This window comes from Vombatus ursinus, unplaced genomic scaffold, assembly GCF_900497805.2.
Source record: "Vombatus ursinus unplaced genomic scaffold, bare-nosed wombat genome assembly UNPS02014802.1, whole genome shotgun sequence".
Lineage (NCBI taxonomy): Eukaryota > Metazoa > Chordata > Mammalia > Diprotodontia > Vombatidae > Vombatus > Vombatus ursinus.
Window position 1 is genome coordinate 15,338,201 of NW_020954580.1, and position 13,623 is coordinate 15,351,823.

Here is a 13,623-nt window from a genome sequence, read left to right on the forward strand (position 1 = left end):
TTGTATCAAATATGTTTAAAAAAAATAGAGAGGATAGCCAAAGCGTAGAAAATTGATTTTGGAGCTGCAATCTGTTTTATTATTATTATTTTTTTTTTTTTAAAGCTATCAAGTTTAAGTGACTTACCCAGGTCACATAGCTAGTCTGAGGTCAGATTTGAACTCGGGTTCTCCCTACTCCAGGGCTGGTGCTCTGTCCACTTCACGGCCTAGCTACCCTTTGTAATCTATTAGGTATTTTTCCCCCCTAGACCTTGGACATTGCTTTTTCAGACCAGACATATAGGGGCAAGAAACAAGCACAGGGACCTCCAGAACAGAATGAGGAGTCCTTAGAGGACAGCCTATTGTAATTTGAAGCCACATTTTCACTGAGGTGTGTTTCTTGATAAAAGGATTGATGAGTCTGTGTTTGATTGTGGCAAGGAGGAGGAGAATGATTAAAATGGAGGAGTAGTTTCAGCATACTTTGGACAGGGGTCAGGAACCTCTGACGTCCAGACCGCATGTGGCCTTAAGGCTGCAGGTTCCCCACCCCTGTAGGCTGTTTCTCTTAATCAGTCATGTTTTCCAAAATGTGTATTTGGGGAATGTCTATCCACTCTGTGCCTAATCTGTGTCAATGCAAGTGCTTATTTCCTGAAAACAGATCCTAGTAGTCATACCTATAGACGTTTTCTTGGACCAGACCTTTGATTTCATTTATATAGTGAATTCTTGATGAGGAACTTCCTTTTACCAAAGCAGAGTGTTATCATCTACTCAGTTTATAATAGTAGAGAGCTGCCTGAGGTCACACTGACAATATGTATCTGAGATAGGACTTGAATCTAGATCTTCCTGAATACAAGACCAGCTGTATCCATTCTGCTATGCTGTTTCACCCCTAAATATAATGAGAAATTGTTGAATATGGTTCTTCAGACAATGTAAACATACCTTGACATGAGTTTTGTGGAAGTACATGGCACCTTTGATCATTCTTAATCTTGTGTGTAAGCCTTAAGATTTCTGTATGTCACTGGTATTAGTGCTTACATTTTTTTTGACAATAGTTATAGAATATACACTTAACACTTCATGAAAAACTGAGGCACATTCAGTCTTTTTCTTTTCATGTTGCAACTTGATTGGCTCTGAAAATATTTCTATAAACAAAATATTTTATACAGTATTCTAATATTTGTGGATGTATTAGTGGTTGAAAATCATATAAGATACATACATTTGTATAATAGATTTTGAAAAACATTTTTGGGAAATTATCCTTGGATAAGTAGCTTAAATCTTTCTGGGCCTCAGTTTCCTCATTTTGAAAACAAGAGTATTGTGATAATTGATTTCTAAATTGTATTAAAGTTATATGTTTTTGTAATTGTTACTCAGAAAGTAAGCATTTGAGATTTTAATACATTCTGGGTTTTTTTTCTCAGCAAAATGAAACAGGAACATAATGGTGCCAGTACCTATAGTTTTGAACATTATTACTCTTTTTCCATGCTTTGAAAAAGTGTGTGTGTGTGTGTGTGTGTGTGTGTGTGTGTGTGTGTGTGTGTGTTACAAGCAAGGCTTAAACTGGGGAGATTTATCGCAAACAAAGAATAACCGATTTAGTGTTTTTTAAAAAAAACTATTAGCATTAATTTTTTTTTGCATTCCAAATTATCTCCTTCAATCTAGTCCCTCCTCTACACATTGAGAAGGCAACTAATATGAAACCCATTATACAAATGAAATCATGCAAAACTTATTTCCATGTTAGCCCATGTTGCCAAACAAAACAAGAAAAGTAAAGAAAGTGAAAAAAGTAACTGCAGTTGGCAATCAGAGTTCATCAATTCTGTATTTGGAGGTGGATAGCATTTTTCATCATGAGTTTTTTTAAATTGTCTTAGATATTTGTGTTGATCAAAGTAGCTAAGTTTTTCACTGTTGATCATTGTTACAATATTACTGTTACATTATACAGTGATCTGGTTCTGCTTACTTTACCCTGCATCAGTTCATATAGGTCTTGCTATTTTTTTCCTGAAACTGTCCCCCTGGTCATTTCTTAGAGGATAATATTCCATCACAATCGTAAACCACAACTTGTTTAGCCGTTCCCCAATTGATGGGCATCCCCTCAGTTTCCAGTTCTTTCCCAACACAAAAAGAACTACCATAAGTAATTTCTACAAACAGGTCCTTTTCCATTTTCTTTGGACCTAGTAGCAGTATTACTATGTCAAAGAGTATGCATAGTTATATAGCCCTTTAGGCATAGTTCCAAATTGTTCTTCACAATAGTTAGACCAGTTCAGAACTCCACCAGCAGGGCATTCTAGTCCCTGCTTTTCCACATCCCCTCCAGCATTTATTATTTTCTTTTTCTGTCATGTTAGCCAATCTGATAGGTGTGAGATGGTACCTCAGTTGTTTTAATTAGCATTTCTCTAATCAGTGGTGATTTAGAGCATTTTTTTTTTTTTGGTGAAGCAATTGGGGTTAAGTGACTTGCCTAGAGTCACACAGCTAGTGAGTGTTAAGTGTCTGAGGTGGAATTTAAACTCAGGTCCTTCTGACTCCAGGGCTGGTATTCTATCCACTGCACCACCTAGCTGCCCCAAGCATTTTCTCACATAATTGTAGATAGCTTTGACTTCTGAAATTTTTCTTATGAAATCTTCTACAGTTATTTTAAATGGAATTTCACTTTCTATCTCTTCCTAGGTTTTATTGATAAAATATAGAAATGCTGATGATTTATACAAATTTATCTTCCATCCTTCCACTTTCCTAAAGTTGTTAATTGTTTCACCTCATTTTTTAATTGATTCTCTAGGATTCTATAAATATACCCTCAAATCATCTGCAAAGAGTGATTGATAGTTTTATTTTCTTGTTGCCTATTCTTATTCCTTCAATTTCTTTTTCTTGTGTTAGTGCTATAGCTCACATTTCTATTAGGATATTGAATAATAGTGTTGATAGTAGACATCCTTGCTTCACCCTTGATCTTATTGGAAAGGCTTCTAGTTTATCCCTATTGCAGATAATTCTTGCTTTTGGTCTTATCATTTTAAAAAAAATCTCCATTCTTATTTTTTTCTAGTGTTTTTAATAGAAATTTGTGTTGTATTTTGTCAAAAGTTAATTGTGGATCCATTGATATAATCATATAGTTTTTGTTATTGATGTAGTAAATTATGCTTATAGTTTTCGTAATATTTAACCAGGCTTGACTTCCTGGTAAAATCCCACCTGATGTTTGGGATATTGTGCTTTGTTCTCCTTGCTAGTATTTAAATTTTTTGTACAATATTCATTAGAGAAATTGGTTTATAATTTTCTTTTTCTGTTTTTGCTCCTCCTGGTTTAGGTATCAGCACCATATTTGTGTCATGAAAGGATTTTGGCAGGACTCCTTTGCCCATTTTCCCAAAAAGTTTAAATAGTATTGGAATTAATTTTGTTATTATTATCTTTAATAAAATTATTGATTCTATGATTTGTTCTTTGACCCACTTGTTCTTTAGCATTGGATTATTTAGTTTATAATTAATTTTAAATGTTTCCCAGACTCTTTGCTGAATGTAATATTTATTGCGTTGTGGTCTGAAATGGGTACATTTATTATTTCTCCTTTTCTGCATCTGTTTGTGGGGTTTATATGTCCTAAAATGTAGTCATTTTTTATTATGGTGCCATGTATAGCTGAGAACAAGGTATGCTTCTATTTATTCCCATTCACTTTTTTCCAGAGGTCTGTTATGTCTAACTTTTCTAAAATTTTATTCATCTTAACTTCTTTCTTATTTATTTTATAGTTATATTTATCTAGTTTTGAGAAGGATAAATTAAGGTCGCCTCCTAGTATAGTTTTACTTTCTATTTCTTCCTGTGATTCATTTAAGCTTTCCTTTAACAATTTGTAAGCTTTGCCAGTTGGTGCATATATGTTTAAAGTTGATATTATTTTTGTAGTGCCTGTTAGCAAAATGTATTTTCCTTATCTACTTTAGTTATGACTGTTTTTGCTTTTACTTTGAGATCATGATTGCTATCTCTATCTTTTTTACTTTGGTTGAAGCATAATGGTTTCTGCTCTAGCCCCTTATTTTAACTCCTGTGTTTTTGTTTCAAGTGTGTTTCTTGTAAACAACACATTGTTGAATTCTGGTTGAATTTGTTATGCTGCCTGCTTCCGTTTTGAAGGATGAGTTCATCCTATTCATATTAAAAGTTATGATTGCTAACTGTGGATTTTCTTCCATCCTATTTTCTTCTATTCATCCTTCTTTCTCTCTCTCTTTTTCTTATCTTTTCCCTTCTCAAAAATCTTTTTTTTTTTTTTTTTGGCTTCTGACCACTGCTTCCTTTAATTGGTGAAATTGTTTGGAGGGAAATGTTGGGATAGTTTGGCTTGAATGCTCCCTCTACTCCACTTTTTTGGTTCTGTCTCCAAAAAGTGTAACTTTGGAAGAGTGAAATTATGACGAGAGATTTGAATAGTGATTAGTCAACAGGTATTTATTAAGCATAAGCTGTTTCCTATAAGTGCTTTTTCCCCTTTAATTGAAGCCATAACATCTTAAATGCCAAAACTTTTTTTAAATGTTCATTATTCTTAAATGGAATTTTAAAAATATATTTCTTCTTTTATATATTAAATATAATTTAACCTTGCTTTGGTGACTCGGGGTAATCATTATGAACATCAGTTATTGGAATACAGTGTAAGACAAAACAGCCCTAATACTTCAGTATTAAATGGTACAAACAGCCATGCTTTTTGAGTTGTTTTTGTTTTTTAACGTTGTTCTGTTTTTCTCACTGCCAAGTTAACACTTTTTGCTGTTGTTGCTGTGTTAAAATTGTGTCTAAAATAAGATGCATTCTCTCACTTATTATCAATCTCTCCTTATCACCTGCTTCCCTCCTGCTTATAATCATGTTCTTGTCTCCCTCATCCTCAAAAATCCCTGCCTTGATCCCTCAGTCCCTGCTAACCCTTGTTGCATATCTCTTCTGCCATTTGTGGCTAAACAACCTGAGAATGCTGTCTACAATGGTTGGCTTCCACTTCTCTTCTCTCTCCTAACTCTACAGTCAACTTCTGACTTCATTCCACTAAAATCACTCTCTCCAAAGTTACCAATGATCTCTTAATTGCAAAGATCAATGGCCTTTCCTCAGTCCTCATCCTTCTTGACCTCTTTGCAGCTTTTGACACTTGATTACACTCACTCCTTAGATTTTTCTCTTGACTATCTGACCACTCCTCTGTCTTCTCTCTCTCTATGCTACTTCACTTGGGAATCTCATCAATTCCCATTGTTTTAGTTATCTCTATTCTGATGATTCTCAGATTTACCTGTTCTTTCCTAAGCTCTTTGATGACCTCCAGGCTTCCATCTCTGTCTGACTTTTAGACATTGAACTCTAATATCTAATGTCCATTAGATATCTTATACTCAACATGTCCAAAACTGAATTTGCTATTTTCCCCCCCGAAATCCTACTCCCTCCAAACTTCCCTGGTAGCACCAGTCTTTCTGTCCCTCAGGCTCCCAATCTAAGTGTCATCCTTGACTCATCACTGTCTAAGCTGTTCCCAAGGCCAGATGATTTTACTTTTGCCACATCTCTAGAATATGCCCCCTCCTCTTCTTTAATACTACCACCACTCTTGTCCCTCATGCCTGGAATGCTTTCTCTACTCATCTTCCCCTCCTGGCTTCGCTTACTTTCTTTAAGTCCCAACTAAAATCACATGTTCTACAGGAAACCTTTCGTAATCCCCCTTAATTCTAGTATAATTCTTCTGTTAATTATTTCTCATTTATTCTGTACATAGCTTGCTTGTATATATTTGTTTGCTTGTTGTCTCCCCCATTAGATCATGGGGCAAGCACTGCCTTTTGCTTTTCTTTGTATCCCTAGTGCTTATCACAGTCCCTGACAGATAGTGCTTAATAAAATACTCACTGACCGACTATGAAAAATGGACTGTGTTAATACGAAGCCTTGAGGCCTTTGCTGATTAGTAAATTAATAAAGTGAATGGTTTTTTTGGAATTCATTTTGGCCTCAGAAGTTTTTCTTACAGGTTCTCAGCCATGTTGTAGATAGTTGAGATTGCTAGATGTGACCTCTCTGTCAATGAGTATTATTTTGCATCTAGTCTAATTCATTAAATCTATTTTATATTATAGCATAAGATTAGCATATAAGCACATATTTACATATATACAATTTAATATTATACAGTTTATACTTTTTAATAACATGTACTATATAATTCTCAAATAGTAATTATATATATGTATATATATGTTCATAGACAGCCAAGGACTGTAGAATTAAATTTTTTATTTGTTTTGTGAGATAGATATATATATATATAAGATCAGTGCTTTTTAAAGTAAATTTGCTTGATCATAGTTTTTTTTTTTTATCAAACCATTAGTATTCTTTTTGACTGATCTTATATCTCATAGTCCTTATGTAACAGGCACCAGAAAACTGTCAAAAAGTTTTTTGGTTAGAATAATGCTAGTGTCAGGGTCTAAGGGTTAAGTGCCTGAGGATATTAAGGTTCGTAACAAAAAAAAGCATTGTATAACTTATTTTTACCATAGCAAAGAGTAAATATGGTTAGGATTTATGTTCTAAAATCAGTGAAAATATTGTAACTGACTTCTTCCTTTTGACTTCTATTACTTCCAAATAAATGAAGTTTTAAACTTTGAAATAATGTCTGACTTTATCTTTTTTTTGGGGGTTTAAAGTGTTTTCAGACACAACATGAAATAAACATGAAGTTCCAATGAATTAATCAGATTGTTATTTCTGTTATTTCTACTTAAGATTATTATTTCATATGAGACATAACTATTTGCTTATTTGAGTAAGGTTTAATGTGTCAGAAATCTCAGTTAAACTTTGAAACTTATTTTCATTAAAAGCAATGTATTTTATTTTGTTTAATGTTTTTATAATTATACATATGCTTATGTCTGTCATTGTTGATTGTTTTACATTATAAATTTTCCAAGCACAGAGATGGAATAATAAACTAATCTATGATAGATTAAGCATGGTAATCTATGATGCTATTATGATTTTATTGTGAAATTATGATTCTTCTATTACAAACCATTAAAAAAAAAACTAAATGTAAGATTAAAGTTTGAAATGTTGAATATGGTTCCTAAGACAATATAAACATTCTTTGGCCATCCGTAGGTCCGTTTCCTACCTCTTGTTTAGCTTTTTTTGATTCTTGCTGTAGGTTAAGGAACTCTGTGTGTGTGTGTGTGTGTGTGTTTGTGTTTGTGTGTTCAGTAATTTCCTTTCTCTGTTGATTAGTGTAGTTTATATGCCAAATCAGTCTCATTGAAATGAATATGGTTTGTATATGGCCAAAATCAATCATTGTCAGTCACCTTAGGAACTGAAAATATTGCAAGTGATGTTATCTTCCTTGTTAGGTGATGGAAAACAATCTTGGACACCTAACCCAACCATGAATAGAAAATCTGTAAATTTGTTTTATTTGGTGGCCCTGAATATAGATCTTATGATTATAGATGTAGGATATTGATCTAGAGGCTACATCATTTAGTGGATAGAATGCTTCATTTGGAATCAGGAAGACTTGGTTTAAGTCCTCTTTCTGGTAAAGTGCTCATTTTGTGACCTTGAGCAAGTCATTGAATCTCTCAGAGCTTCTATTTTCCGTCATAAGTCTTTTGGAATTTTCTTGGATCATTGTGTTGCTGAGAAGAGCTAAGTCTATCATAGTTGATCATTGCACAATGTTGCTGTTACTGTGTGCAGCGTTCTCCTGGTTCTCACTTCACTCAGCATTAGGTCATGTAAATCTTTCCAGGTTTTTCTGAAATCCACCTGCTCATCTTTTTCTTATAGCACAATAGTATTCCATTACATTTTTATGGCACAACTTGTTCAGACACTCCCCAGTTGATGGGCATTCCCTCAATTTCCAATTCTTTGCCACCACAAAAAGAGCAGCTATAAACATTTTTGTACATGTAGGTCCTTTTCCCTTTTTGTGATCTCTTTGGATACAGATCTAGTTGTGGTATTGCTGGATCAAATGGTATGCACAGTTTGTTTGCCCTTTAGTCATAGTTCCAAATTGCTCTTCAAAATGGTTGGATCAGTTCACAATGCCGCCAGCAATGCATTAGTGTCCCAATTTTCCCACATAAATAATAGTGTTCTAACAAATATTCCTATATATTGAATGTATACAAGTATAAAATATACCCACTTTGGATGTTAGCCAAGCTGCCTGTTTGTCTCATACCCCAAAGGATAGCCAGTTGCCAATCATCCATTGCCTTAGCTCCTCATTCTGATAAAACTGGGTTCTAATGGTAGTTTAGAAATATGTTTGTGTGTAAACTAATCAGATCTCTTGACTGATACCCCATCTACATATCTGCTTCTCTTCATTCCCAGACCTATATTTTTATCAAATTATGTCTATTAAGAGTTATAACTTGAGAAAATATTTAATGAGTAGTAAAAGAAAACATAAGTATGCCAGTATCAGAGCATTAACTGCACATATATCAGACCACAGCTTTCAGTAAATTCTGCTCTAGCCCTCCTTCCTGCACATCACTCTTCCACCCCATCCCACGTCTAAGTAGCAAGAAAGACAACCCCGCAGTTCAGTGCTTGGTGGCTTACAGCTCTAGTCTCTTAGCTCTTCAGGAAGCTGAACAAAGACAAATTAATACATAAAGAGATGTAGTTTCTGCACTATTGAAAGAAGGAACCATTAGATATTTGGGTATTTCTCCCAGACTCTGCATCAGCAGGTGCAGACAGGGCCAGACATCAGTTTCCATCTCCATGTCCCAAGACCTTTTGCATCCATAATGTACTTTTGTTAACTTGGCTGCTCCTTCAGTGATGCAATGAAGTCTGTTTAGTTTCCCCAAAGGGTAGTGGTCCTGCCTGGCTATTAAAGCTGAGATAAATAAAAGTGGCTGAATCAGTGGCTTTAGTCCTTAGGATGTTTCCCCCCCGAATTTTCTGTTTCTGTTTCATCATCTGCAGGGAGGCAAACCAACCTAAGCCTTGCCCCACACCAGATTGAGTAATGGCATGCTGCACTAGAGAGTTACAAAAAAACACTTCACGGAATCTGAGTTTGAAGGGATCTCAGGCCATTTGTCCAACCTATTCCTGGCATCTGATTGGCATAGCGGATGGAGTACTGGGCCTGGAATCAGGAAGATTTGGCTTCCTGAGTTCAAATCCATCTTCAGACACGTATGAGATGTATAACTCTAGGCAAGTCACTTGACCCTGTTTGACTCAGTAAATGAGTTGGAGAAGGAAATGGCAAACCACTCTATCTGTCAAGAAAACCCCAAATGGAGTCATGAAGAGTTGGACTTGATTGAAACAACTCAACAACAACAATAAATTCCCAACCAAGATTCTCCTTTTCAATATAACCCAACAAGTGGTCATTCAGAACTAAGCACAGTACTGCAGAGCTGTTCTTTATACTTTTGACTGCATCTTTTAGATGCCATCAAGTTCAGTCTAACTTGAGACTTAAGCATTCAAACTGTTATGAGTAAAATTTGACAAAGTTAAACTGAGGCACGTTTTCTCCAAGCAAGATAAGATTTTTTTTTAAAACAGGATATGAACCTTCCAATAAGAATGGATCAATGGCTCTTCTTCACTTTTAAGCCAAAGACCCCAAGATGAAGACTTAAATAATTTTTATAAGGTTAGAACAAAGAATAGAGCAGAGTAAGTAATATCATGGGGTTGAGGACAACATGATTGGCTGCATAGCTGAGGCATGGGAAACAATATGATAGGTTGGAAGTTAGAAATGAGGGGCTAGCAATGGCACCTCTCCTTCTGTCCTGTGACTAAGACGGGTTAATTGTTTGAGTCCATCTGCAAGGTTAAAAGGTAGTGTGCCAGACTTCTTTGGATAGCAAACTGGACATCCTTGAAGGATAGTTTGGTGTGGTGTAAAGATACTAGACCCAACTCCCTGATGTCCATCTGCATCTGCTAAGGACAGTAGAATTCCTTGAGGCAAGAATAGAAAAGTGATAGCAGAAGAGCTGGACTTCTGAACCTAACTCATTACAGGCCAGTTCAATTTCTGCACTAAGTTCAGAGACAAAGAACCATGACTTAGGCAGTTACAGAACCAAACAATTAAGCATAAATAGGATCAATAAAAATAATACAGAATCAATTAAATCTTTTCAAAACTCATTTATGCAGTCTCAGTATTCATTTATACAGATAATCTGTGGTTTCATGGATGGTTTCCCTCAAGCAATATAGATGTCAGCCCATTCATGCTTATCCTTCCTATATAACTCTTATTAATATCCTTCCCTCAGTTTGTCACAGACAATCCAACCAGTATGCTGTGAGGCTTTTTTGTTTTTTACTTTCTATTGACATTATGAAGATGCTAGTGCATCATGTAGAATGTCCACCAGGTCTTCTTCATCCTCTCCATGAAACCAGCCTATCTTCTTTTTCTTATCATACATTTCTTTGATCATACTCTACACATACCCTTTCTCCTTCGTATTCCCTTGTTTGTAATGTAAAGCTACAACACGTTGCACCTACCTTTCCATTGCACTTTGGGAGATCCTTAATTTCAGGTGTTTTGAAACTATAGTATTCCATGACTTATAAGCATACAATACCAGAAAAATATTGATATTCAAAAAAAATAGACCTTTATTTCAGGGAGAAGTTTTCTCGAAGAAAATATTCCTAATGGTTAGGTGTGAGATTTCTGTGTAGGCTAAGGTCTTTGGCTTCTCTTATTTCTTACTCTTGAACCATATTTTTACTACCCTCACCAACTCCCACCTTTGCATTGAAGTTACCAAATATAAAAATATGTTTTGATTTCATTTGGAGAGTTTTAGAAAGCTCTTTGTATAATTTCTTTACCTCTTTATGCTCTTTAACAAATGTTGGCTTATAAGTTTACACGTGTTTTCACAGTGACCTTTTTGCAAATTCTTATGAGTACTGCAATACAGGATAACCAGATTCCCCATGAAATGATGATTCTTGTTGTCTTTGGAAAAATGGTAAAATAAACTCCCACACTTTTATTTATTTATTTTTCCTAAGAGAAACTTTGAGCCCTCTATTTAGCTATACCTTCCTTCTCTGTCTTCTGAGTTCACTTACACTGAGAATGTTGAAATTGATATAGTTCATATCCTCTAATAATTTTAAGCTTGTTGGTCACTGGATAGGGAGCTCATGTTTAGAGTTTACCAGCTAAGTAAATCTTATATAAATGGTCTAGAAACTGATTTTTAGCACTCTCTACTTCCTTTTACACCACTGCAAAAGTGGAAAGGGATTACACAAGATTCCTTTCATGGGATGCCATGGCCAAAGAAATCATTACCAAGTGGCCAATTTCCTGGTGATGACCCTTTGCATATTTAGTTAAGCTAGTCAGAGCAGAACTTCTATAATTTCATATACTGTTCTTCTAGATTCATAAGATCATAATTCCAAAGCTAGAAGTGACCTCTCACATATTTTCATTCTTCTAATCTAGTATCAATGGGTTTTAACCAGTTGATGGTCTGATTGCACATAGATACCTGATTCTAGAATGATTCCTAGGTATATTGTATATGTGTATATGCATGTATGTAATAAATGTATGTACATTTATATATACATACATACATAGAAAATATATACAAAATAAGTAATTTGGGGGTAGGGGAATGGAGAGAAACAGTGGCTAGAGAGATCAGGAAAGGTTTTATGTAGGTGGTACTTGAGCTAGTTTTGAAGTGAACTAAGGATTTTAAGAGGCAGAGGTGAGGAGGAAGATTATTCTAGGCCTGTGGAAAAACATGGTGGTAGGAAGTAGAATTCCCTTTAAGAAGAATGTCAAAAAGGCCAGTTTGGCTGGATAATAAGAGTGTGTGAAGGGGAGAAACATATAGAGGCTGTAAAGGTAGGTTGGGGTCAAGTTGTGAAAGGCTGTAAATGCCAAACTAAGAGTTTCTATTTGACTTAGAGGTTATAGAGTTAATGGAGTTTATTATCCAATTTATTGTCCAATAAATCAATAAGCATTTTAAAAATGCCCATCATGTGCCAAGCACTGTGATCATTGCTGACAATACAAAGGCAAAAATGACAGTCCCTCTCCTCAAGAAGTTTACATTCTAATGGGGAAACAACATATACATATATAAACCTAGAGAAGATTAATACAAAATAAATACAAAGTCATTTTGGGGGGAAAACACTAGCAGTTGAGCAGATCACAAAAGGCTTCATTTGTGAAGGTAGTGCCTACCATCTCCCTCCATGCTGCCACCACCTCCTTAAAAATCTCCACATTTCTTCCTCCCATCTTTAATAGTCATTATCCTATGCCTCTTCTACCTTTTGTGGCTAAGCTCCATCCTCTCGAATACTGTCTTCTCCAAGTTTTCGTGACCCTTGCTGTTTACTGGCTCTCCTCTTGTCTAGCTGACCACTCCAATCTCTTTAGCTAATTTTTCATCCTTGTGACATTTATTAGTTGTGGATGTCCCCCCAAGTTTCTGTCTTGGGCCCTCTTCTCTTTTCCTTGTATTCTATCTCGCTTGGTGACCTCATCAGCTCCCAGAGGTTCCATTATCATCTCTATGTATATGGTTCCCATGCATCACCAACTAGCTTAATGAATGTGCCGTAATCATCTCCAACTCAAACAGAACTCCAAAACAGAACTCATTTTCTTTCCCTCTAAATCTTACCCTTTTCAGAACTTTCCTATTACTGTCAAGGGTGCCACCATCCTTCTAGTTACCTTGACTCCTACCTTCAGTGTTATCCTTAAATGCTCACTCTCATATCTCTTAACCAATCTGTTGCACAATCTTTTCAGTTTTTACCTTTACTGCATCTCATTTATATATCCCTTTCTCTCCAGTTACACAGCCACCCCACTAGTTTAGACCCTTATTGCCTCTTGCTAAGATTGTTACAGTGGCTTTCTCACTGGTCTCCCTGCCTCAAGTCTGTTTCCACTTCAGTCCATCCACTACTCAGCTACCAAGGTGATTTTTTTCTAGTGTGTGTCCAACAGTGTTGCACCCTTGCTCAGTGAGCTCCAGTGGTTCCTGTTATCTCTGGATCATATATGAAGCCTTCTGTTTGGCCTTCACATCCTGACCCCTTCCTACTTTTTTTAGTTTTCTTACACATTACTGTCTTCCATCAACCGTGTGACTCAGCTGCACTGACCTACTGGCAGTTCCCTTGAACACAACAGTCCATCTCCTGTCTCCCTTCTTTTGCACTGGTTGTCCTCCAACCTTGGAATGCTTTGCTCCTTCCCCTCCACCTGTAAGAAGTCTTTTACTTCCTATAAGACTCAGCTCAAATCCCACCTTTTTCAGTAGGCTTTTCATCATTCCTAAGCTTTTAATATCTTCTCCTTTCAGATTACCATATGTAGGTAGTTAAATATATGCATCTTTATATGTATCTAGTTATTTGTCTTCCCCGTTATGAGGTATATTCCTCAAGAGCGGAAACTTTTTTAGCCCTTTAAAAAAATTTAAATTCACT

General features: G+C 35.7%; 1 protein-coding gene across 5 annotated transcripts in view; it reads left to right on the forward strand.

Annotated features, from left to right (window-relative positions):
* The window catches only part of KANSL1L (KAT8 regulatory NSL complex subunit 1 like), a 144,332-nt gene that overhangs the window by 73,231 nt on the left and 57,478 nt on the right, over window positions 1-13,623 (forward strand). The gene's annotated exons all lie outside the window — the stretch shown is intronic.